Genomic DNA, 6,105 nt, shown 5'->3' on the forward strand with positions numbered 1-6,105 from the left:
GCATCACAGGCACTGTAAAAGCTGAAAACAACATTTGCATCTCCTTGCTTATAGGGTTTATTGTGTATTGTAAAAGTGAGGCATGTGCACTCCTGGGGTTGAAATCGCAGCAGCAGACCATTATAGAACTCTCCAAAGAGCAGCAGTGGCCCCCACATTTTAAAAGCTTGAGCATATGATAGCATGCAGGTGGGTGGTAGATGGAACAAAATCATCTGTTTTCATAATGGTTTCTGGTGATAGACACACACACAAAAAAAGACGCGTGGGAGTTTGGGTTGGGTTCAGATTCAACTGTTCTCTTGGAACCCTGGCTTGGATTCTTGGTACATTATTTGAGTTGATAAAAAACAGCTAAAAATAATCTAAATTTGCTAATAAAGACAAAAAAAGACTATGACTCAGTGATGCTGCTATGTACATGATGGGCAGAAGGGGCATAAGAACCGTCTCTCACAGCTATGCCTACCGCATTAATAAACTCCACAGGGGAACCCTCACCTGACATTATTACCTTTCAGAGGGTGTAGCGAGCTCAGCTTTAAAGCTGATGTGAATATATTGGTATCATGTGAAACTGCACCTAATCCACTGGTACCAATTATGCCATGCTAGCTTGTCAGGGTGGGGGTTAAATAACACTCCAAAGTAAGGCTAAATTTTGGCAGGGGAAAAACTAGCATGACCACTTTCAAAAGGCTTCCTTGACCATGCAGTATTTTGCATGCAGTATAAATATCCACAACCATAGACTAGAATCCTGTGACGTATGGCTTTGCTAGGTATACTGACAATAAGGGGGTCTCTGAGCAATTCCCAGAACAGAAGTGCTCGCCACTCGATCGCCAAAAAATGCACTTCCAACAGATATCTCCAAGGCTTTGATACGAAATCACAGCACAAATTTTTCTGTGATGTTCGTCAAGGTCTTAGTGTCTTAATGTGGAATTGTGGAGGAATTTTTGACAATTTTAATCAACTCTCAAGTAATCATAAATGGTTTGGAGATATGAAAGATGCTCCACTCTGTGTAGCTCACTGCTGGAAATACAAATATTGTAATTGTAATTGTTTTGACCTTCAGCAATTGGCATGAGGGAAAGTAGATAATGACTGAATTTTCATTTTTGGGTGAACTATCACTTTTAACAGTGCTACAAATATAGCTACAAAGAACTTACTTTCCAACTTGCTATCTTTTTACATCCATATTTATGTTATTAATGGGGTTGTTTGAAGGTCTGTGGCTGTTAGGGTTGATTAGATGAGAGCACTACACTTACAATGTTGGTAGTGATGTGTGTATGAAGGCAATTCTAAAATCAAGTCATGTTATTATAACTGGCAAAATACTGATAAAAGCTCAAAAGGCTTATAGTTTATGTGCCATCTATTCAAAAGCAATCGCATAATAACCAAGTTCAGATAAACAAAAAGAAACTGCAGTGAAAAACACTTAACTCCTTAAATAAAACATACACATGCTGATCAAGTAAAGCTCTTGCAAAGGTCTGATTATGCCATTTAACAAAACTGCGACATGTTGGGATTTTTTTTAATTACACAAAAATTGCTCTAACACTGTATGCAATTTACAGAGTCATAAAATCATATAAAACTAAGCATTGTACACAGAAGCACACTACTTTACTTCACAAGGAGCTGATACATTCAGTTTCTATAAATTTTGAACCAGTTCTTGATATACAATCCTTTGGTTTGGTAAGACATCTCCAGAAAACACCAATTACTCTCCCTACCACTGTACATCATTGCCATTATTTTAAGAGACTGTCAGAACATATTTATGTTGAGTTCACCTGAGGACTATTTCAGTCGACACAAAGACAAAACTCAAACAGAAGATAGTGTTCACTGCCAAAGGCTTAGAGACATCACCTTCCCTCCTATCTCCCAGCCTCACCTCCGCCCTCCTTTTGTTAAAAACAACCCTGAAATCAGAGTTGTTTCGATTTCCCAACAATACAGTCCAACTCCATCTGCCTCCTCTATTTTACCATGCCATCATCAACCCAGCCCTGCTCTCTATTTTGTAAAACAATACTACTTCAAGGGCGAGGGCAGCTCTCATGTTTCACCCTAAAGCACAGGCCTGCTGAGGGAGAAGACAGGAGACAGACAAGGTGTGATCAGGAGCACAAAGGACACAGAAAATATGCAGGCAGACAGAAAACAGAAACCTCTCAAATACAATTACAAATGAGAGTTCTACATCCAAAATCATGCATCCCGACACTATACAAGTGGATAATAAACAGCCTTAGGATATAAGAAGATGTGATGTGAGGCTGATGTGAGGCCTGATGACTGTTGAGCAGCAGGATTTAATAAATAGCTCAGCTGCCATTAAGGCTGTGAACACTGGTGGACAAAGTACTCAACCCTAGTACTTGAGTCAAAGTATAGATACTCCTGGTCAAATATTACTCAACTAGTGAAAGTGAAAGTTGCTCAGTCAAAATTTTACTTTAGTTAAAGTACTAGAGTACTTGCTTTTAAAAATACTTAAGTATTCAAAAGTCAAATTACAAAGTACATTTTCTAATATACATACATTCCTGTGGAGTGAAAGTCATAAGTATCCAAAAAAATACTCAAGTAGAGTACAGATACTCAAAAAATGTACTTAAGTACAATACTCAAGTAAATGTACTTCGTTACTGTTCACCACTGGCTGTGAATCACTCATGCTGAAGTTGTTATACACTCAACACTCGAGCACAAAGCTGTCTATAGATGCCAGGAATTTATAGGAGAGGCAGAAAAAGAAAATATGAATGCTTTATTCTTGATTCATCCCTTTCATTAGACTGTGCTGACTCTTTGTCTGGGGAAGGCTCTCATTAGTTTGAGAGTTCAGCCCATCACTGATGAACACTTTCCGAACCAAATGACTAGCATGAGTGTGCTGTTGAAATTATGTTGGAACTCGATAACAGGGGTTCTGCATAAGAACACAGACAAGCTTAAACGTCACTCTCGTCTCCCCAAATACATCTGAAAACACTGTGTTAACTGTCAACACAATGGTTCAAAATTAGAAGATGTCAGAACAAACAAAACAAAACACTCAGTAGCAGTTAACAGAATTACAGAAGAATTACAGCTGCCAACCTCACTACTAATTTACTAAAGGCAGCATGGATGCTGTTACAGGCAGGAGAAGTTAATCCAAGGAACAAACAGTATCTACATGCAAAATACACTTGCCTCTAATTCATTGTTGTCTCAGTATAATACTTTTAATATTTAACCTCCTTAGTGGTTAAATGTAAAGATAGTATGCAAAAAGATACCAGTCCATTTCTGAGGTATTAAACATGTCTGAAACCATCATTAAGTCTATATTATAGTCAAACATAATAATAAATATTTGATGTTTTGTATGACCAACAACTAACATGAAAACCTTTCATAAGCAGAAACACCAAATTCTCAAAAATAAGAAGCTATAACCTGAAATGGTTTGAATTTTTTCTTTAAAATTAGTATTGTATCAAGGACACAGATCAAAGATGCAGGAGTCTGGTAAGCTGGGCTTTCTGTTTTTGACAGTGACTTAAAGCAGCTCTAACAGTATTTTATGGTAGAAATGTATCAAATAATGCGACACTGTAATAGTGATGAAACTACAGATGATTATCACTTGAATATGCAGCTCCTCTCAGCTTCACAGAGCTTTATAGCGAGTTGCCACTTATCATTTAGCTGTCTGGTTGGTAACTTCACTGTTTACAGGTCACTCTCACAGCTTGTTTTTGGCTGCAGCAGGCAGGTCTTTTCAGTGGAAAAGCACTTAACTGCACACTGCCTGCTCAGCACCAAACAGCTGACAGTCACAGCTGGAAACTATCTGTTGAACATAGTGGAGAATTTAGCAGTTAAGGACCAAAACCAGTCAAAAAGAGTAAATACTGGACTTGTATTTACCAGGTGCCCACAATCACAACTCCAAATGAATGATAATGATTTTCAGTAACTACTAGATGTGTAAATACACAAATATTTGCTCACAAGTTCATAGAGATGCACCGATTTCAATTTTCTTAGCCCATTCCGATTTTTTTAAGGATCTGACCTGCCAATTCTGATTTTGGCTGATTCCTAATTTTAGTCTTTCTAAGAACTGCAACTGACAGCATTCACAAACATTTTTGCAACAATTCAACAATTCAAGTGGACAATTATGTAGTAATATACTGAGCAGTTATAGAAGACTGGTGACATAATATTACAAAACATACAGTGCTTAACAAATTTATTAGACCACCACCTAATGTCAGGTTTATACCACAGCTGCCCTAAATTAATAGCATTGGTAATTACCAAAGTCATTTTTTATGTTTCTGTAATGGTTAATACACCAGTATATAGAAGCTCTTTAACCAAAATTATATTTTTAATGCTAAAAAACAATTATTATTGTTATCCTTGAATTTTTACAAAAAAACAGAAAAAATAGTAAAGCACATTGTTATTTCTTGATTAAGATGTCAAATTATAGCTATTTACTTGCATTCCTGAACAGAAAATGTTATGTTTCTCAGAAAAGCCCAGTGAGCCGGCGTATAAAAAGGTGAATTCAGTTTGAAATTCCTCACTCCTGTTCACAATGGTAAAACATTGAGAGCTCACTGAAAATGAAAGAGTCCGCATTAAAGCACTTCATGATGCTGGATGGTCTCTGGGACAAATAGGGAAAGACAGAAAGTGTTCTCACAGTGTGGTCAAGTATCCTTTGGAAACACAATGGAGATTCGATTATGGTATGGGGTTCCATTTGTGGAAACTGCATGGGCAAATTAGTGAAAATCGACGGTATCATGAATAAGAACGTCTACCACAACATCTTAGTGCATCATGGGATCCCTTCTGGACTGAATCTGATTGGTCGTTTGTTCATATACCAACAAGAAAATGACCCCAAGCACACTTCAAAGCTGTGCAGAGATATTTGTTATTTATATTATTTGACCAAGAAAAGGGAATCTGGAGTTCTGGAACTGATGGACTGGCCAAGTCAAAGTCCAGATTTGAATCCTATTGAACAACACTGAGATTAAGTAGGTTCAAAGATTGATTGCACAAAAGTTTCAGCTAAAGCAAGTCTGTGGGAACAGCTAGAAACTATTTGGAACTCAAAAACAAAAGAGACTATCAAAAAATACATAAAAACAATGCCAGCAAGAATGCAAGCTGTTATCAAGGCCAAAGGAGGCCATACAAAATATTACGTTTTTTGGTTATTATGTGTGAAAAAGGACTATTTAGTTATTTCAGCTTGTTATTTGCCAAATATATAACAATAACATTTTTAGTTTTAAACAAGTTTTTGAGATTTCTAAAATACTTATGTTTTCTCATTTTTATGACAGGTGGTCTAATAAATTTGTTAGGCATTGTATGTGTGAAATTTTATAACTGATTTTATGAGATGAAAGCAGTATGTTACAATACACAGGCAATGTGTGAAGGCAATGCAGAAGGGAAGGCAATCTACCCTCTTTAACTCATCTTAACACCAAACTAAATACACCGAACTAACTGCCTACCACCTGCATAATCCACATGCCTCCAAGCAAGAAATGAGATCCCCATTTCCTTCAGATGTAGTGTTTATAATGGTCAGCGGTGCTGTTCTCCAATAATGCTAATGCTTTACTTTGAACATCATGGAGGTTTGCAACAAAAGAAATAGAACGATAAACTCGGGTTACAGAAACTGAGTATTCCTGATTATTTTCCCAAAACAGCTATGTGTCATGCACACAATACAATCATAATGTAATCAAGGCAGAAATATGAGTATGCTGGAACCATGGAGACACCTTTTTTATTGTGTGATTATATTAAGTGCCAAATAGGGGTGAGTATCTCACTGACTGATGCGATTTTAGCAACTTGCTAAATGTTCAATGACATGATACATCTTAGCAACAAAACAAACTAACAAAACTTAGAAACAAACTTAAAAATGCATTTTTTTGAGGAAGACGATATTGTACTCTGTTTCATATGAAGAGTGCTGTGGTTTTGATAATTGTGGGGGAACAGTGATGCTCTGTGTTACCTGCTCTACCAGTG

Source organism: Lutjanus erythropterus, chromosome 1, assembly GCF_056507025.1.
Source record: "Lutjanus erythropterus isolate fLutEry1 chromosome 1, fLutEry1.hap2, whole genome shotgun sequence".
Classification (NCBI taxonomy): domain Eukaryota; kingdom Metazoa; phylum Chordata; class Actinopteri; order Lutjaniformes; family Lutjanidae; genus Lutjanus; species Lutjanus erythropterus.